Source organism: Mustela erminea, chromosome 9 (genome assembly GCF_009829155.1).
Source record: "Mustela erminea isolate mMusErm1 chromosome 9, mMusErm1.Pri, whole genome shotgun sequence".
In the NCBI taxonomy this organism is placed as follows: domain Eukaryota; kingdom Metazoa; phylum Chordata; class Mammalia; order Carnivora; family Mustelidae; genus Mustela; species Mustela erminea.
This window is the reverse complement of record NC_045622.1, coordinates 66,256,603-66,277,434: the sequence shown is the minus strand read 5'-3', so window position 1 is coordinate 66,277,434 and position 20,832 is coordinate 66,256,603. Positions and strand designations below refer to the sequence as shown.

General features: G+C 49.8%; 1 protein-coding gene and 1 long non-coding RNA gene across 3 annotated transcripts in view; both read left to right on the top strand.

Annotated features, from left to right (window-relative positions):
- The window catches only part of GALNT18 (polypeptide N-acetylgalactosaminyltransferase 18), a 352,322-nt gene that overhangs the window by 47,791 nt on the left and 283,699 nt on the right, over window positions 1–20,832 (top strand). The gene's annotated exons all lie outside the window — the stretch shown is intronic.
- LOC116598826 lies at window positions 1,343–13,498 on the top strand. The gene is made up of 3 exons (XR_004289164.1): window positions 1,343–1,900; window positions 5,165–5,166; window positions 13,488–13,498. It is a non-coding gene; the product is annotated as an uncharacterized LOC116598826 (long non-coding RNA).

The following is a 20,832-nucleotide window of genomic DNA, read 5'->3' as shown; positions in this document are numbered from 1 at the left end:
GCCTGCAGACAAGCCTGTGTTAGGGTAATCAGAGAGTCCTGAAGGGTGAGGGAGCTCAGAGCAGTCTGTTCATGAAGACCTTTTGTCCGAAGTGGCTCAAGTTTCCATTTTTCCTCCAGACCTTTTATTTTGAAAGACTTCAAACTTATAAATAAGTTGCAAGATCAGCGTAAGGAACACCTGTACGCCCTTCACCTGCGTGTATGGCTTTGTTTTTCTAACACATTTGCCTTATTTTTCTTTCTACCCATACTTATCTCCCAGAAGCCCTTGAGAATTAGTTGTAGCCTTTATGTCCTCCACATACTTCAGCGGGTATCTGCTAAGAACAAAGACATTCTCCTGCAGACCCACAACAGACTTATCATACTCAGAAAAATTAACGTCAATACAATACTATTATCTACAATCGTTATGCATATTTCCCTGCTGGGCCCAAGGATGTTCTTTATAGCAGGAGTTGGCTACAGGGGCCAAATCCTGCCTGCTGCCTGTTTTCATAAATAAAGTTTTCTTGGAACACAGCCACTCTCAGTCATTTCTGTATTGTTTATGGCTGTTTTTCTGCTACAGCTGCACAGTGGGGTAGTTGGGAGACAGTCTGTCCCACCAAGCCTCAGATATTTTACTACCTGACCTTTTAAGAAAAAGCATGCAAACCCAACTTATTAGCGTGTGTGCAATTCAGGATCCAAACAGAGCTCATACTTTGCGTACATTTATAATTTTTTTTTAATGTATAAATAAGCCCTAACTTAGGAACATTCTCTACACACAATGACAAAGGCTCCCTGTTGGAATATGAGCAGACACGAAGGAGGCCAAGTCTGAACAGAGAGTTTAAATGTGACCGTACAATGTGGCTCAGCCTTTTTGCTCTTCTTGCCATGGTAAAATGGGCATGTTGGGGAGTGAGAAAGTACACGGGGCAGATCTGTGGCCTGACACCCCAAGAATTCATGACCTGCTCCCTCCACACTCATGTCCCATCACTTCCCAAGAAGCCCCAGGCTCCGTGGAACTGCTTGATGTAATGACACAGAGTATGCATGTCCCATATATGTTTGTTCCTGCAGTTTCCTTTGCCTGGGACCCATCTCTACACTCTGCCCTTAAAGATTTAGCGCAAGCACCACCTCTTGGAAGCCTTCCGGACCTTTCTCCCTTCCCGTTCCCAAGACCCTGTTGCCCACCTGGTTGTCTAAGCTCCTGACACCCACTGGATTTTCCAGTATGGGAGAACTTGCCACACTCGTGCTTTGATTCATTTTCTGTTGGTCTCACCCATTAATTTGTGGAGGTCTTGAAGGCAGGGACCAGGTCTTATTCATCTGTGTCTTCTTAGTTCCTAATACAAAGCCCTAAGATGCTCAGTAATTGTCAGTTGAATGAATGGATTCTTAAATGGCTCAAAGGCTTTTCTCTTATTTCCATGCCACCTTATGGCATTTCTGGCCCTCTCTTCCCCTTGTCCTCCCTCTTCTAGAGGAATTGGAGTACATACCCTCATGGTTGCTGATTTCAAGTGGCCTTAGAGCATTCTGACACAAGGACTTGTGAAATGACAGGGGATGGACAGAGGAGAGCAGAGCAGACTCCTGAGGCCACAAGGCTGCCAGCTTCCTGCTCTCCACCACTGCTCCCCTGCAGCCAGAAGTCCTATTTCATCCCTTTACCACCTCCACCCCAGACTATGGCAGTTTCTGATGATGGCTTAGATTGGGGTCCTGGCCGCCGCTATGTGGCAGGTTGCATTAGTACTGAGTATGTTGGTCACCATCTAACTTGATCCTCATAAATACCTGTAAAGAGGGCATTGTCCCCGTGTTCCAGGTGAGGAAACTGAGGCACAGACAATTTAGTGATATGGTTAAGAAATGTCAGAGCTGGGACAGACTGTGTGGCCCCCCTCCCTATCTCCTGAAGTTTACCATGCTTTCCTTCAAGAGAGGTGGTGTTCCTGGCACCCCAAGTTTAACCTTGAAGGAATTTGTTTTCTTAGATGTTGTTAGAATTTGGGGCCAGGGTCTAGATCAAATCTGTCCATTAGAACTTTCGTAGATAATGGAAATGTTCTAGATTTGCTCTGTTCAGTTCTATATCCAGGAGCCACATGTCACTTTGAACACTTGAAACGTGGCTGGTGAGACTAATTTTCATTAACATATTTAAATTAAAATAACCACATGTGGCTTGTGCGTACTGTACTGGATGGTACAGAGTGGGATAAATGTTGGCCAGGTGCCTTCAGGGTAAACGTGTAGCTGCCTGGAGACCACTCCTTAAGTTAGCGTGGTTTTCATAGAAAAATTGGCGTTCAATTCCAGACAACTCAATTAGCAACAAATTTGTTCTGGAATGGGGGACTGCTTCCACTGCCACCACTCTGATGAGCTGTGACAGTTTTCACTTGAGGCAAATGAGACTTCCAACCCTCAACGGACGGAAATGCAGGGTGCTGTCGGGAAGAAGAGAGGGGGACATGAAGGAGAAGCCCCAAGGGCCCTAACGGGTGGAGCCAGTATATATTTTCTCCAGTTCTGCTCCCCCATGTGGGATCCTTGCCCATGATCCTTCCTTCTGGGGATTTGGGAATGCACGGCTGGATTTGGGTTCCCAGCGGGAGTTGACAGCAGAGTGTACAGTTTTCCCAGGAATATGCCTATCCTCTTAGGACCTAGAATGGGGTCCCAGCAGAGAGGCAGGCATGCTGCCTCTTAAGCTAGGCTGTTTGGCTGGAGACAGGATAGCATAGTGGCCACAAATGTGGGCTTTGGAGCCACACATCCTGAGGTTGAAGCCTATAAGCTCTGTGACCTCTGTGCTCAAGTTTCTCCAACTGTAGAATGGGGTTCATGTCAGTACCTAATTCCTGGGACTCTTGTCAGGTTAAGCAAGTGGGTGCCTCACTCATGGGCAGCACCAAATAGGTCCCCAGTAGGTTTGGGTGCTGGAAAAGCTGTGATGATTCCAGTGTCAGATCAGCATAGCCCTTGATCTTTTAGACTCTGCTCACTCTTTCCTTTTTTTTTTTTTTAATCTTTTGCACTGACAGTTTCTTGCTTTCAGAACTCAAAATGCTTTTGGGAGCTTTGCAAGAATTTGCTCCCAAATCCTGGGAAAGGATGTCTGTTTTCTCAACTCATCTCATCTCCCTGTCTCTGGGTATTTATAGTTCTGGATAGAAAAGAGTTGCTTTGATTTTTCAGAATAGTTTCCACAAAAGTGTGGTGTTGGAGAGGCAGGGCTATGTAGAGAGAGTTGAACTTGACATCGGAAGGCCTGGGTTAGAATCCCACGTATTAGCTGTAGGACCCACCACCACCCCCCCATCTATAAGCTATGTAAATATCCTGAGCCTCAGTTTCCTCAGTTGTGAAATGGACATGGAGTGATAGTTAAAGGAGATAATACCTACAGGTGTGCCCAGCCCACCGCCTACACACGGAAGACACTGTAAGTGCCAGTAAAATCTGAGCATTTAAATCTCTTTTCAGCTTAAATGTTCAAACTCACAGGTTGGAATCTACTTGGGTCTCTTGGTGGTGGGGCTCCCGGCTGGAGTCTGTCCAAGGGCTTTCTTCAGCGATGCCATTCAAGGCAGCAGAGCCTCTCTTCCTAGCTCTTGACTGTTCTTCTACCAAGGGGTCTTATTTAGATGACTGGAACTAAGCTTCCAGAAAGAAGAGGCTGCAGGTGGGTCTGAAGATGAATGGTGAAAGCAAAGTCAGGAAGAGCCAAGCACCCGGAGCGTGAGGACAACCGCCACACGCTGACTCGGGGAAGACCGATTTGGACATCCTCCGGTTAACCGAGGGACTCCCCGAGGGCACCTCTGCCAGGTGGGGTGGGGGTCAGGGAGGCAACTCCTGGGCCTGTGTGTGTGTGTGGCGGGGTCTTGTTTACAGCAGGAAGGTTGAAGCAGGAAGCCTCAGGAGAAGGATGGTCCATTGTGGAAAGCAGGGAGAGAGCCAGCACACAGGAAGCATGGACCCTTCCTGCATCGCTGTCTGTGAACTTGAGGACCTCAAGGGATGGCAGGGGACCTAATGAAGCCTCAGCCCGGGGGAGGTGAAGAGAAGGTCAACTCCTAAGGCCCTGCTTTTGCTTCCTGGAAGACCCAGCACCTAAGGGAGTGGGCCCACACCTTTGCTTAAAGAGGAATAGTTCATATCATATGATCTCCCTGATATGAGAAATTGGAGATGCAACGTGGGGGGGTTTGGGGGGTAGGAAGGGAGGGAGACAAACCATAAGTGACTCTTAATCTCACAAAACAAACTGAGGATTGCTGGGGGGAGGGGGATATGGAGAGGGTGGTGGGGTTAAGGACATTAGGGAGGGTATGTGCTGTGGTGAGTGCTATGAAGTATGTAAACCTGGTGATTCACAGACCTGTACCCCTGGGGTTAATAATATATTATATGTTTATTAAAAAATTAAAATAAAAAAATGAATAAAAAGAGGAAGAGTTCAGAGTGCGGTGTGTGGGGGCGCTCAGAGGGCCTGGCCAGCAGCCTGCCCTGCACTTACTCACTGTGTGACCCTGAGCAGGTCCCTTCACCCCTGTGAGCCACAGATTCCTCAGCAGGACATGGGGGAGACCACACATGCCCCTCTGAAGATTGGTGGTGAATGTACCTCATTACCCCGTCTTCTGTCCTGACTCCCCCTTTCCACGTAATGGTTCCCCCTTGTTGGCTCCGCCCAGCAGCCGCCTACTCCTCTCCTGCTTGGAATCCCAGGATTTCTGGAGGCAGTGCCTTGTTTCTCTGGAAAAAACCACACCTGTGACCCCTGGACGGCGTTTCGTCTCAGGGTAGGGAGTTGCGTGGGTGAGGCTGCCTGTGGAGGGTAGAGAAAGGGCCTCCTATCGAGAGAAGGTGACGGTGCTCCCACAGAGTCTTAATTTCCTTTCCCCTTCCTTTCCTTTTGCTCTTTACTTCCCTGAAAAAGGCACCCGGCAGTTTTTGAGGCTGCTGTTTCTTCATGGATTTTTAATAAAAGTGATGAATGAACTAAGGATTGATAAGAAAAGGCAAATGGTATTTGGGTTATGCATTGTTCTAGTAAAATGTATTTTTCACTGAAGATCTTAAGTGACTTTTTCGTTAGAATGCCATAATGGGAAGAAAGGTTAAATCAAATGAGTTTTCTGTGGCAGGAGTGTCAACCAGGGGCCTCTGCGGGACAGGACCCTTGTCCTGTACAGCGGCTGAGCTGTAAGCTTTGCCAGCTCCCCAGTGGTCAGAGTCCTGGCATCTTGTGCCAACAACTCCTTCCTCCCTGCAGGAAGGCTAGGAGAGGGAGTCCCCCAAGAAAGGCCTGGCAAGAATGGCCACAGTTCTGCTCCCTGGAGACCTGATCAGCCGTGAGGGCCCAGGAGAATGGTCCCCATCGGAGCTGCCAGTGGTGGCTTGCCTGGGGCTGGTGTCCTGTGCAGGGAGCTGGCCTCCATTTCCTGGACCAGCACGCCTGAAAGAGCCGGCAGCCTGAGGAGAGGGTCTGCAGCTGGGCTCCCCGCTGGCTCTAGAACAGGCTTCTCTCAGGCAGGATCCAGAGGGCTTGCCCTGGTCTGATGGCCCCGCGGGAGATCTGCTTGTTCCAGACCTCAAAGGTATCAACCCCAACTGGTGAATCACCTATCACAGGAAGGTTGTTTTTCTTCTTGAATCTGCCTCGAGGAAGTGTCTTGGTTGTGATTGGAAAAGATCTTGTCCTAACAATTCTGTTCCATTTTATCCCAGCCTGTCCCATCCTATTCCATCCCATGCTATGCTGGCACATTTCATTCTGTCCCATTCCCTTCTGTGCTGTAAGTGGTCATGGGGGTGCTCTCAGTTCCAGGTCCTGTTCCAAGTAGTGGGAGCACAAAGAGGATCAAGACTCAGTCCTGCCTTTACAAAGTGCCCTCTCTAACAAGAGAAATCAGCAGACAGTTATAGTACGATGCAGACAATAAATGGGGAGGCCAGCGGCCCCTCTTCGCCCAGCAAAGTCACCTCACCATTTACAACCAAGGACTGGAGGCAGCTGGAGGAGAAAATGAGGGTGTGGGTAGTCCAGGAAGGCTTCTGGGAGGTGATTGCCGGGTTGGATTTTCAAAGGGTGGTGGGAGTTTACCAGGCAAAGAGCAGATCTCTAAATATAGAGATCTAAACTTATCACTTAAGTAGAACTTACTAGGTGCTGGGTCACATTTTACCTATTATAACTCATAACAGCTGGGGAGGGAGGCGCTCACCTCTGTTTTCCTCCAGACAAGGAAGTAACTGTACACAGGGATACAGCTTAGTAAGTGGTGGAACTAGGGTTCAGACCCAGGCAGGCTGTGCCTTTTTTTTTTTTTTTTTAAAGAGAAAGCATAAAAGGAGAGAGGTTAGGGGGAGAAGCAGACTCAGACTCCCCAGCGAGCAGAGAGCCTGATGTGGGATTTGATACCTGGACTCCAGGATCATGACTTGAGCTGAAGGCAGTCGCTTAACCAACTGAGCCACCTGGGCGCCCCAGGCTGTGCTTTAATCACCACTTGTCAGGGCTGTTCTGGCAAGGCCGGCAGGGCATTCCAGACACGGAGATGAGAACCGCTACTATCCCCCATGAGGGGTACGATCAGCCGGGGGCTCTGGCAACCACCCATCCTATGGTGCAGGTATAATTCTCTCCATGAAGTAGGTCTCCTTGAGCCAAGCTCTCCACCCACTTCGTCACAGTGGAGCGACAGGGACCATTGCCATGTTTCCTCCACCCCCAGTGTGCTTTCCTGCCAGGGAAGCTGGGGTAAGTCCAGCAGCTTCTCAGCTGCTGGGGCTCCAGGCCAGGAAACTCTGAGCCCAGGGCTAGGCTTTCCCTCTCTGCTATTTGGGGAGAAGGGTGGGAAATGCCTCGTGGCTCAAGGCCTGATGCACGGTCATTCCTGCCCCTAAATTACCCCAGGCCCAGGGCACACCCCGGCTCCCGCCACAGGGACAAGTGCCACATGGGCTCCGAGCCCGGCCTCACCCTCCCTGACACCTTGGACCTATGGCGGGAAGCACCCAGCTGGAGCATTTGCAAGCACTCAGTGGCAGGACTTAGCTGTTCTTTCCTTACTTGTCTTTCCCTATTGAGGATCCCTCTGCATTTGTTACAAGGCCTTTGTCTATTTTAGCATGCCACTAATTATAAGATTCATCATCGGTTTAATAATCATTTCTCAGAGGAAAAAGAAGAAACACTACCACATTAAAAGTACACATTGATTGTAAGATTTGTCATCATCTCAGAGACATGGAAACGCCAAAAAGAAATGAGCCTCTTAGATGTCAGGGGATGTGGTCTTTTCTAAACATTTTGTGGCTGAGGGGGGACACCTGTGGGGACACCTGCATGGAGAGAGCTTGTCCAACAAGGTGGGGAGTGGCGCTGGCTGGCACCGGTCAGGGCTGGGTCATGGAGGGCCTCATCCATTTCTCCAGGCCTGCCTCAGCTGCCTTCGGCTTCATCCATCCAGACCCACTTTGGGGACGACAATTTGAGTAGCTCAAAAACACTCACAGCTGAGTTCATTCTGTAGCTGGGTTTGACAAGTGATCAACTCCCACCCGGAGCTGAGAAGCGTGGGGCTCAGTGGGTGGACAAGGACCAGCTGTGATCACCAGGAGCCTCGGCAGTCTTCCTGGCAGTTGGGTGGTGATTGAAGCCAGCTGGGTGGCGTGAGAGCTCCTTGCCCTCGGAGTCTAGGGACCAGGGCTCTGATCTGGGCCACCTCGGGTGTGTTGCTTTGCTCTCCGGGGCTCCAGTTTCCTTTTCTGTACGGTGAGGATGTAAAACAGTCTTAATAGCAGCTGGCACGTGTCAAGGGCTTTGCATACACGTGCCATTTGCTTTTCTACAGGTCTTTCAAGTACTAGTTCATTTCACCCCTGCAACGACTCTGCAAGGTAGTACTGTTCCCATCTCCATTTTTCGGATGATGAAATGGAGGCACAGGGCAGTTAAACAATTTCTCTAGTGTCCCCCTGTTAGTACATGGCAGAGATTAGAGTTGGCTCCAAGTTCTCTGGTTAAAGGGTCCATCCAAATAACTGTGAGGGTACCAGAGTAGAACAATAACGATTGTATAAAAAACCAGCGCAACCCCATTACAAATGAAATCTAGCATAGAGTTCTAAAAATAGAAGTAAGATGGCAGTCTTGTTAGGAGTGAAGCTCAGGTACCCTCCGGTTTGCAGGGACACCTCTGTGGCATCCCGGGGCTTCCTGAAACAACGTGAAAGCAGCCAGACTGGGCAGTCCCCGAAGGCCATCCAACACCAGTATTCTGGGATGGTCAGGGACAGACACAGGCTCTGATACCAGGGCCTCCCTGAGATCTGCTGGCTTCCCAGGCAGGCTCATGATGTAACACCTCTTCTATCTAATGTTCTTGAAATATTTCTTCAACATTTATTTGTTGGGACCAAGAAAAATGGATTTTCTTGTAACAAAACCTGTACACCTTTTGCTCTATATTCTTTAGGCTATAACATGCACTGAACACAACATCTGAACCCATTTGGAACGGTAGGTTACTGCACATTTTTCTGCCACTCATAACCGGATAGTGTTAGTCGCTAATATTTGCTAAAGAGAAGGGTAGCTTACGTTGACACATCTCAAAGTGTTTCCTGCAAATAGCCGCATGTTCTGCTTACTCCTTTTGGAATTTCAGATGACTGCTGCTCCCCAGTGCAGGCTGCTGGCAGCTTACATCGTGCAAAGTTGGGGGCATGGTTTGCGGTGGCGTGGTGCAACTTCCACATGCAAATTGCAGAAATACTCAACAGAGGTAGCAAGTCGGAACTTGTGTAAATCAGAAAATTCTAAAAAATCGGTGTTAAATGTATTTTTTACTCAAGGGCACTATCACGCACACAAGTGAGACTGACCCACTTTCCTCCAGTAATGTCTATTCTGGAATTGCCCATGGAAACCCAAGTTAACTAGTGTTGTGTTGCTGATGGACTCCAGTGACAATTTTGCAATCCCTATAGGTGGCAGTTCAGGCGACAGTCAGCACTGCCATGTATGGGGCACAGGGTGTGTCTGGCAGAGTTCTGGGGGCAAACAACAACGTGGATGGAGTCTCCTAGTTTTACCACCTGCATATACAACTTGCATGACCTTGACAGTTGACTTCTTAACCACACAGTGGAGTTCCACCTTTACTCCTTCTGTTAACCCTGACTGCATGACAGCAGGAATCCTGAGTTTATCTGTGCCTCTACCTCCTTGTATGTCCTTGGGCATGTAATGCCACTCCTTTCCCTCGGTCCCAGTTTTCTCCTTTAAACCCAGAAGTGTTTACACAAAGTGACCTTTCAGGTCCTATCAACTCCAGGTGATTGATTCGCTTGGTGAAGGATGGTCTGCTGATGTCTAGCATTGACTTACATCTGATCTAAGTTATAAGACTGCAAGGAAATGAGAGAAGGGAAGCCAGATTAATGTCCAGGTAATCCTGTGTTCTTTCAAACTGTTGCCTTTCCGGTTATATGCTGAAATTCTTTGGAGAAGAGTTCCATCTCTTCAAGAAAGGGTCCACTTGGTCCAAGAGAGTTTCCTCCTATTCAGGGTGTTTCAGCTGACCATGGAGCCTAGTCCTTTATCTGAGGCAGTTCTGGCCAAGGTGGGCATACCCTCTCAGAAAGCCTTCACTATTGCCTTGTTCTCCAGTAATTCTGTTAAAGAAATGAACTAAATCTGACAGGATGTGAACTTGGTGGTTGTAACAACATACCACTGAATGAATGGCTTAAAACAACATCAACTTATTCTCTCATAGTTCTGGAGCCCAGAAGTCCAAAACCAAGGTGTTTGATAGGGTCATGCTCCTTCTGGGGGGTTTTTAGGGAAGAATCCTTCCTTGCTTCTTCCTGGCTTCTGGTGGTTCTTGTTAACTCCTGGTGTTGTTTGTAAGGGCCATCACTCCAGTCTCCGCTCCATCTTCACAAGACAGGTTTTCCTGTGCATCTCTGCATCTCTGTTTTCTCTTCTTACAAAGACCCATGTCATTGGATTAGGGCCCACTCTAATCCACGGTGACCTCATCTTAACTAAGTATATCTACAAAGACTCTATTTCCAAATAAGGTCACATTCTGAAGTTCTAGATGGACATGAACTTGATGGGGGTTGAGGAGAGAACATTATTCATCCCAGGAGAGCAGATCATCTGGGCTCCTAGTGCTCAGGTTATCCCTGGCATAATTCTCCTGGGGTCTTTAATGGGTACCCCTGTAGGTCTGTAGTCTAGAATTGACTTCTTTATTCTCTTTAAAAACTGGAACTGCGGGATGCTTAGTGCCAACCGCCTTTCCCCAGAACTCATTAGAGACCATTGAAATGAGTATGGTCATTCACTGGCAAGTTCTTGCAGTGCCCTGAATTCCTCTGGGACAGGAAATGGGCCTCGTTTGGGTAGCCAAGTGCTTTCTTGCATCCTTTTTGAACATCTTGGGCTTCTGTTCATTTATTCATCCAACAAATAGGTACTGCGAGGCTTCCGTGTCCCAGCCATGAGCTAGCCCTGTATATACTGTGAACTGGGGTGACAATCCAACTGTCATTTCTGTGGTGGCCTTAGGCTCTCAAGAGGTAGACATATAGATACATAATGAAGCATCAGGCCATGCTAAGGCCTATGAAAAAGAAAACATCATAGGAGGTGCAGGAAGCTGGTGTTTTTGATAGGTAAGGGAGGGCAATCTTCCCCTTGCCCATGCTTGTTCAATACTTAGCAGCAGATTAGACCCCGGACTAGGGGACTCATACTCCTCATACTATGAGGAGCCCTGGCCACCTGACAGCCAGCTGGGACCTCTACCCTGGCCCAGATGCCACCGTTGTTAGCTGGGACTCAGGCAGAATCTGTTCTGAGCCCAACTTCAGCAATCGGAGTTATCCTTGATGAGGCCATCTAGTGCTTTTAAACCTTTCAAGCCTAGGACAGGATGATAAGGAGGAAAGAGGTTAGGTTCTGATAACAGGTCAGCACGGTTGTATGACCTTTTATAAATAATTTAGCTTCCTTGAGCTTCAGTCTTCCCTTTAGAAAGTGGGGATACTGTTTGCCCGCACTATAGTGAAGATACTGTGAAATAAAATGTCATAGAGCTGATGCCCACAGATATTAATTCAGTTCCACTCACTTATAAGTAAAGAACCCAGGGACACTTTTTGTTGACCAGGGACACTTCTAAAATCTTTTCTTAGCCCACAGTGGGTGCTGACTAAAAATCTGTGGATGGACGGGGCAAATGTAGCAGGTGGCCTTTGAAGCTGCCTGGGCTGTCCCCCGCTAGTCTGGCTATCCAGAGTGCATGTGAACTCTGTTCTTTGGCACCAATAGTGTTCTCTCCCCCACAACCGTTCTTCCTTGCCGGACTTCCAGGCCTCTGGGAAGCTGGGAAATGTCTGCCCAAATGTGTTTGGAGATGCAGAAGCTGCCCCTGAATGTCTTGGCCAGGTTTGGGATTAATCTGTTGGAAATTATGGGGTGCAAGGAATTACTTTGCTGACAATAATTGGATTTCCCAAAACGAACAGAGCAGGTCTAAGTCAGAAACCAGAGACCAGGTGAGTGTCATCACGGGGGACATGCATTAACGTGTGCTTTTCACACACCGACATGTGCCCAGTCCTGGACAACACCATTGAAGTCTGACTCTCCTGGGCACTAGTGGGGGAATTAAGCGGGGGTTTGGGAGGATAAGAACCCTGTTCCTGGCAAATGTTTACACTGTGTCAGGAAAATGCTCACAAGTTATATCTGATAAAAGAGTCCCCAGCAGCCTGCTGGCAGCCAGAGAGGGGCCAGGCCCTCGGCACCTAGATTGGCATGGATGCCGGTGGTGGGTAGAGTGGATGGGATATAGTCCATAAGCTCTGCCCTTTGCCCTCCCTCAGGCAGCCAGGACTCCCATCAGGGTCCTTAGCAGGACCCATCATTCAGAATCTTGGTTCAAATCTTACTGGTTTCTTAGCATCTTTGAGTCTCAGTTTCCACATCTGTACAATGGCGATAATGATACACATTTCACTGGGATGTTGGTAGTGTTTAACGTGACCATGATCTCAGAGTGCCTGGGAAGGTGCCTGTAAGAGCAGGCTCAAGGAGTATGGATTTCCTGACCAGCAGCCTCCTTCAGACCAGCCCTTGTGGCTCCCTGCCCTGCCTGCTCCTTCCGGGTTCCTCACCCCACTGCGGGGGGACCACAGGCTCAGATAAACTCTGTCTGCGACAGGGCTCTGCAGGCCTCAAATCTGGCTGCTTCTGCCTTTCCATGAACACTTCCCCTATATTGGGTGTCTGGGGAATAGATGGCTGTGTCTCAGCCCCATGAAGAATCCAGCCAAACTTGTCACAACATAGCCGCCGAGAGAGTTCTAGTTCCCAGAGTGTGTTCCATGGAACACTAGGTCAGTGTGTACTCTATGGCATAGAGTTCTGAGGATAAATACATTTGAAAATCTTTGTTTTGGAATGAACTAAATATAGATTCTGTGACACCTTAGAATAAGAAAGCTGATTTACTTCTAGGGTAACCCCATGTATTTGGTCATAGAAGTCTTCCCCTCAGACCTCCCCTTTCTCCCCCACATAGGGGCTTCCTGAGCTATTTCAGGTCATAGCACCCCTGAGGCTACCTGGGCCCTCCACTTGCTGCAGACTCCGCATCTCTGTGGCCCCCTTTCCTCCTGGGGATGGTAACTCCCCAAACCCAAATGCTCTTGGAAAAGAGACAGGGCAGAGGGGGCAGTTAGGATGGCTTTTTGGGGTGGTTTGGGATGGAGGGGAGCAAGCCTCCTAGGAGATATTTAAGGCAGGAATGGGAACCTCTGGGGTGGCTGCAGGCCGTAGCTCTAGACACGTTGCTGTCACTGTGAGTGCGTGGTTGCTCTGTCAGGTCCTGCTGGGGATGGAGGACTGAACCTGAGCTCAGGGCAGCACTGGCAGTAGCAGCGGAGGGGTGGTGATCCAAAGAAATCCACTCACCACAGATGGGTTCCACTGGCCCCTCACCAGCAGATCCTTTGGTAGTTACGAAGTGCTGAGCGGGGCCAACAGTGCAGAGAGCGAGCAGTAATCAGTGTATAATTACACAGGTCTCAGGCAGCAGAGCCGGGAAGCGGCTGTGCCTCGTGCGGCAAACTCTACCGTGCTCCCTTAGGGATGTGCCCAGGCATTTTATAGGAGTGAAATGGATTTCTGGGCCACATTTTTGGTTTCACAATCAGGGACGTGGTGGGCAACCTTGGCACCCAGCGGTGAGCGATTGCAGCTCAGCGGAAAGTAAAACTTAAAAGGAGGGCTGTTTAGAAGGGCTCGGGAGGGGGCAGCTGGTTAGCACTGTCTCCTGTCGGGCAGGACCCTGGGGATAGTCAGGCGAGCTTGTGGTGCCCTAGTACTCTCCACATTTCTCCCTTCTGCTCACGGCCTTCTGTGGCTCTCTCTCCTTCTACCAGTTTCAAAGGCCATTCCCATCCTCCAGCTGTCCCTCCTTCCCTGCTGATACCCTCCGGCTCCATTCACACCGTTGGGGCCATGCAGGTGCGGCTTGGAGGGGTAGCATCTTGACTCCAGGAGTGCTTGGCCTGAAGTCCCGGATCAGGAAGGTGAAGTATACAGGCATGGGGTGACCCTGGCAGTCAGGCAGGTCTGTTCAGGGCCTCAGTCCCCACCCTGGCTGGAACATAGGAAGAAGACCCCAATCTGGGGACAGAAAGGAGTGCAATCAAAGAAGGGACACCAGGCAGAACTTCAGGGCACCTCTCACGCTGGAGAATCTACCAGAATCCCCTGGAGGGCTTGTGAAAAATGCAGATTTCTGGGCCACAACCCCCAGGGTTCATGGTTCAGTAGTTTTGGAGGGGGATGGGATCCCAGAATTTGCACAGCTAGCAGGTTCCCTGATGCGGCTGATGCTGTTGGTCCTGGGTCAACAGCTTGAGAACTACTGGTCTAGACTAAACTCATCTGAGTAGGCAGAGCACAGAGCTCATGATACGAGGTAACTGGAGCTGTCCCGGGCTTTGGGATCGCTAATGATGCGTGCAGCAGGCTATCTGCCCTGAAGCCCCATCAGATGGGAAGCTGCAGCTCCTGGAAAACTGCTGATCTCAGCCTGAAATGGCTTAGGAATGTGGGTGAGGCATTCGTCACTGGGAATGGGGGCAGAGGCCTGTAGCCCGGTGAGGCTGGTACTTGATTATTTAATCAAGAGGGCTCTATCTTCCCTGTGAAAAACCAACAGAAGAACCGGGGTGGAAGCTAGAATGTTGGGTCCAGCTTCTACCCAAAGGCAAGTTCTGAGTCAGGAGACGGGTCTCTCTGCATTGCTCTGTGATTAGCGGGGGCCTCCTCTCCCTCTAGCACGGTCCACAATAAGCCCCTGCCTATTGAACTCCTACTGGGAGCCAGGCTCCAGGCTGGGCCGAAAGTGCTAACTTGTATTTAATTCCTACTATGAGGCTCCCTGAGGCTGAGTAGCTGGCCCAGGTCTCACAGCCTGTAGGAGGCTGGGCTGAGGTTTGGACGCTCTGCTGCCCATATGCTGTTTTCATTCATTCAGTAGTCGGTTACTCACACCTACTCCCTGCCGGGCCCTGTGCCGGGCGTGAGGATGCTGGGATGGGTCGAATGAGTGCCTGCCCTCAAAAGGCTTCTGGCCTCTCTGAGGTGATGGAAACATAAACATGAATACAATATGTCGGTTGCTACTATGACTATCTGAACGAAGAGTCCTGAGGGCCCGAGTGGGGCTGACTAACTTTCTCAGGGTCCTGGGCTCCTTGCCACAGTCTGGCCCTGGCAGGTGAGTGAGGTGAGTGGCCGCACTTCTGATGCACATGATGCAGCTCACCTGCCCAGAAACCCCTGAGCACAGGGCAGAGGCCCCAGTTCCTGCCATGGGGGGAAGATCTGAGCTTGCAGAGCCCTGCTGGCTGCATTCTCCTGTTCCTTCTTTTCAGTGAATGCATTTGTAAAGACATCATTTTTCCTTCTTAAAATGTCTTATTCCAGGCTAGGAAATAAGCAGTCACTGTGGGCGGCTCTCACAGCAACTGATCTACCAACTTTTCCAAAGCCTTCAGCTTGCTCTCGCCTCACCAAGGGGGACGAGCTGTAATGGCCTTCCAGGCAGGCTACTGTAACCTTTAATTCGGAGCGGGAAGAGGTCAGAGGTCTTAGAAATTTCTGGGATTTGGGAATGAGTGTGCTCGCTGGCCCCAGTGAGACGTCAGGCCCTAGCAGCTCAGGGTGGATGGCAAGGTGTGGAGTTTAAAAAGATGAGGCTAAGGTGGGGGTCCTGAAGCCAGCTTGTCCCCTTTTCTCTGGGATGGGTTGGGGACCATTCTGTTCTTTGACAGATCTCTGTTGCATACGGAAAAAAAAAAAAAAAATCAAGTTTGGCCCACATACAAATAGACAGCAACTTTATTTAGTTTACATTTCCTCAGAAAGAAATATATAATGTCGAGTTGACCCACTTAAAAATAAGTTTATTCTTTATATAAATAAAATGAACTCATTATAAAGCACTCAAAAAAGAGTTTTAGTATAACTCAGCCTTTTTTTTTTTTTTCTTATATGGAGTTTTGTTTTTATATCTATAGTTGGGTCACCCGTTAAAATGTGACTACTTTAGAGAAATGTTTTCTCACCCCCAAGAAAGGTGAAGATTATATATCCTTGCTGTACAGTGTTCACTCCCACCATGGTGTTTATTGCCATTCAGGATGATTAAATCTGTATTAGGACAGCTGTTTGCTGCTTTGTCTGACTCCTTCAGACCTTGTGTTGAAGGCAGCAGCCAGTAGCCCCATGTGGCTATTTACATTTAAATTAGGTGAAATTGAATCAAATTAAAAATTTAGTTCCTCCATTGCATTACCTACACTGCGAGTGCCCAGAAGCCACCTAGGGCAGGTGGCTACTGTCTTGCACAGCACAAATATAGAGCATTTCAGTCGTAGAAAGTTGTTCTGAACAGCACTGTTCTAGACCATTCATTCCCTTGTATAAGACTCCCAGGGTTTAGTCATGAGTCACCAAGTATCCTTGGTGTGCACCTAGAATCTCAGAATCTAGTGGAACTTTAGGAATGCTTTATTTCTAAATTCTGGCCAATGGCAGAGGGGTGGGCAGAGTCAGGGGGACAAGTGGCAGGGAAAGAAAAGGAATCAGAGGGAGGGCGCAGGAGAAGGGCTTTCAGAAGAGCCATGTGGGGCTGATAAGAGAATGACTTGTGGATTGTTTAGTTCCGTGCCCACATGGCACAAGTGTTGGTCACGGACTCCCAACAGCAGAATGCCAGAGCTCAACATTTCCATTTGGAAAGCCTTGAGAACTGGACTGCCTTGAGGGCCTTAAGGGTGCTCACATCTTCCTAAGCATGTGGGCCCTGGGGAAACAGGTACCATCGACTTGCTAACCCAGGACACTGGTGTCCAAGGAGGTCTAAATCCTGTCCCATGGTCCAGACACTGCACTCAGTGCTAGCACCTGGGCTTGGACCACCTGTACTACTCCCCCAAGAGGCTGAGTGAGAATGAACACTCACTGCTTCTGTGTCTTTCCTACGGGATCCTGCAATGTCGGCCAAATCCCTGCTGCCCAGGACCACCCCGAGAGTCCTGCCTTGTATTTTGTGAGCCTTCCTCTTCCCTAGCTAACTTCTGGGTTTTTTGAGAAGGTAAAGCAGGCTCAATAGGTTGACTTTGATTCTTTGATTGACTTTGATCTTGACTTTGATTCCCCACCATGCTTTGGCGTTGACTAAGTAAGGAAGGAGGCAAGTCCTCAAGATATTTGGGTGGGCTAAGCTTTCCTAGAAGGTGAGGGTGGGGGGGCTGATGCTTGGGGTCCCAGCCCAGCCACTAGGAGTGTAGCCAGAACAGTTCAAAGAAGCTGGTCACCTGGAAAGCAGCAGACAAAATAAACATTACCTGTGTGCAATGTGGAGAAGAAATTGGGAATAATGAGGAAGAGTTGTAGGTCAGAAAAATTGACCAGTAGATAGCAAACAGGAAGGTCAAGGACAGATCGAAGCATGGAAAAGAGATCTGGAGGGCCAAGTTGTAACTAAGGACTGGGATCACATATTCCATGTAGATGCAAGGAGCCCCTTTGAGAAGCTCAAGCATGGGGGACAGAGTGGCCCCATGTGCAGTGTTTGACACTGATGCAGAGGAAGATGCCTAGGAAAGCCAACCAAACCTTTTAGGTCATCTGCCATACCAATTAGAATAGGTTCAGCAACAAGTTGACAGAAAACCTGGTATAACAGTGGCTTAAGCAGGACAGAAGTGTCCCTCCCACATTTAAGAAGTACAGAGTTAAGTGGTCTGGGCTGGCCCAGTTCTCCCAGTGTCAGAGGCCTGGGCTGGTTTTAGCTTCTTGCTATCATCCTCAACAAGAGCCTTCCAATCATCCTCAACAAGAGCCTTCCAATCTGTGGTACCAATGGCTGTTCCAGCTCCAGCCATTACATGTGTGTCCTAGCCAGCAGGAAGAAGGTTCCGGAGGAGAAGGGCTCCTTGTTTCCCTTGAAGGACAATTCCTGGAAGTTACGCATACTGCTTCCTCCTCCATCCTCTGGTCCAGAATATAGTCACATGTCCTAGCTTTAAGGGAAGCTGGGAAATATAGTCTGTTTTCTGTGTAGCCATGTGCCCAGCCATAACTTGGGTGTTCCAACTAATGGAATGCATTAGTATGAGTGAGAGTATGGACGGAGCATCCATTGCCTACCAGGGAAAACACCCATTGCAATCAGCATAGAAGATTTTGTACGTGCGTTAAATCTTCTGCTTACAGCACAGAGATCTATTTATTGAATTATAGGTCCTGCCTTGGATAGGAAAAAGTGTGCTGTGCTGGAAAAAGTGATGACGTTTTATAGGTGTTCACTGTTGTGTGCCTGACACTTGTGGCTCAAACTTGTTTGGATGTGCAGAGTCATTGATGGAGGGGAGTGATGGTTTGGGGACATGGCCCTGAGGCCTTCAGAGGCTCTCCTTCTGACCCGTGGGGAGGTCCCTGGCCCAGAGACCCCAGGAGGTTCCGATGTCAGAGGGAGTGGAGACCGTAGAGAGGTTCCTGTGAGCAGACTGGCAGGGACGAGAGGATGAGCTGGGACTAGAGTCTGTGTGGGATGGAGCAGTTTGTCTTTGATCTCAGTGCTCGCCCAGATGGGTGCTGGAGATCTCAGTGGTCTCCCAGATGGGTGCTGGATATTTCAGTGCTCTCCCACATGGGTGCTGGAGAGATGATTCCCTGTGGCCTGGGATGCCAGGGCCTGCCTTTACTCCCTGGACACCTGCCTCCTGCAGCCCCAGGAGGGTGGGCCACAGGGACTGTGGGTAAGAACAAGGTTAATTGGAATGCCGGCTTGTGTCCTCTTTTGCAGCTGAGCCTTCAAACGCGCAGCCTCACAGCCTGTGCTGCCTTTGTTTGGGAAACCATCCACTAGGTGCTCACAGAGACACAGAGTGATTTGTAATGAGGGTGAATTCAGAGACTCTGCAATATAGGAAATGGAAAAGGTCTGTCCTGGGATCCCAGTACCTTGGGGCTGGGCTGTTCAGGAATCCCCAAGTCCTTCCCACCCAGGGAGTGTGGAACTCAGCGTCACAAGAAAGGGCCTGGAGTCCTGGCTCAGTCACCTTCTCCATGAGGGACTTGCGGGTATTTGAGGCAGAGGAAAGAGCACAGGCAGATACCTGTGGCTATGAGCGAACACGGTGTATCCCAGGAATGGCAGACAGAGCTTGAGTGGCATGCCTGGGGATTTGGACTTTCTCTGGAGGGCGATGGGGAGCCGCTAGAGAATGGACTGTAGGCTGGGGAAGGATAGAATGGGATCTGTGTCCGTACTGCCGCCGTGGTTGCAGGGTGGAGGGACAAGGGGCAAGAGGGCTGTGCATGGATGCTGGCAGGCCTATGGGGACCCCAGTAGTCCTGGTAGCAGGGGCTGGAGGGCTCACTTGCCCAAGCAGCCTCTTGTGTTCCGTAGAGAGGCTTTGCCTTAACTCTTCCTGCCTTTTCAAGCGGGTATTAGAAGGAAGCGTCCCCGAAGCGTGGGATGACAGGGATTGCCTCCCTTTGTTTGTGGAGGAGGCAGAAAGCCTGGCCGCCTCACAGAGGCCTGAGCTGTGGGCACCGCCAGAGGCTGCTGGGGAGCGCCGCCCTGAGTGCCCTGTCCCCCGGGCCTCATTATCTGCAGCCGGCTTGGAGTGCTCTTTGCATCACTTACCGTCTGGGACCTTGCCTGAGCCTAAAATTGCACAAAGTAGGCCACGAGCTCCTCTGTGGCTGCCCCCACCCTTCACTCCAGCCTTCCGGTAAGATCCATCTCACCCTGAACTAGGAGAGGCTGGAGGACCTGGGACCTGCCAGGAGGCTCACCCAGAGTTTATTCCAGGAGCCGTGGCTGTCCTGTCCTCTGCACCTGCTGTACGTCAGGACAGGGCCGAATCCTTTCTATACCTTGTCTCATTTAATTCTCACAACAGCATGACAGTATAGGTCTTATTATTCCCACCTTTCATTTAAAAGTAAAGGCCAAGCTACCATTGTGTTTGAAACTGTCTGGTCAGGCTGTTTGCCTCCTGGGGAAGCATCAGATGAAGATGACAAGAGCCAAAAAAGATGACAAGGGCCAAATAAATAAATAAATAAATAAATCAGGGCTCCTCATCTGCCCAGCCAGCCAGCTAGCCAGCCACTCACCCACTGATCTAAACTCTCAGTGAGTGCTTGCTCTGTGCCAGGCCCTGCTGGAATTTAGGAGCTGAGGGTTGAAGATCCGGGCAGAAGTCAGTAACATTCAGGTTATCGACTACAGCCAGTACCATCAGCTGCTTGGGGGACAGATGTGTTAAATGGCTAGAGGTCAGAATACTTGGGGAGGCTGGATGGTAGACAATGTCAGGCAGGTGAGCTGTGAGCGAAGGGCCACATCGAGACTTGGGTCTTTCCAGCGGGCAGCTGTGGGATCCATCTTTCCTTTTAGAGCATCATGTGGTGGGATTTGATTTGGGTTGGAGGGCCACAGAGAAGGGAGGGTGGGTGCTGAGAAGGTGAATGCTGGGGGATCCTCGTGAGGGGTCCAGGCAAGAGAGGAGGCCACAGGGCATGGGGGATGGCCCTGGGTGTGTTGTGTAAACAAAAACAAAACCCAGAGCTGGACAGCAGTTCAAGTGGTAAAAGCAGGTTGTATTCAGGATGGATGTGATAGGGGAAAAGAGGACCCCTCCTCCCCCTGCAGAACAGCCTCGGTTCCAAATACAACAGGACAAGTGGGAATTTACAGCCAATGAGCAGGGTGGGGCCAGTAGATGGGAGATCATTGAGGAAACATCACAAGTAAGAGGGGATTCTGGCTAATCCAACCGAACAGGATTCTTGCTGGAGGCGGGCTGCGGGCTGTGTGACCAGACGTCACCTGGAGGTGGTGGTGGGTGAGGAGCCCAGTCAGATATTGAATGGGGGGAATCTGGCTGAACTGATTGAGCAGAATTCTAGCTAGCAGTGAACAACACAGGGATGCACATAGAAGCCTGAAAATTGAGGCGAGTTTGGAAAGGGGATTTCGAGGAGCCTGACTAAAAGGTCTGGTTAAGGATTTTGTCAGCTAGGACAGAGACAGGAGGACAGATCTGGAAGGGAATAAAACACAGAAGCAGCAGGACCTGGTGCCCAAGGGGGTGGGAGAGGGAGTCTGCTGACTGTACCATGGTGGGGCCGTTCATTGGGCAGTTGAGTGTGTCCTGGTCTCCTTGCTGCACACCCCATCTAAACATGCTG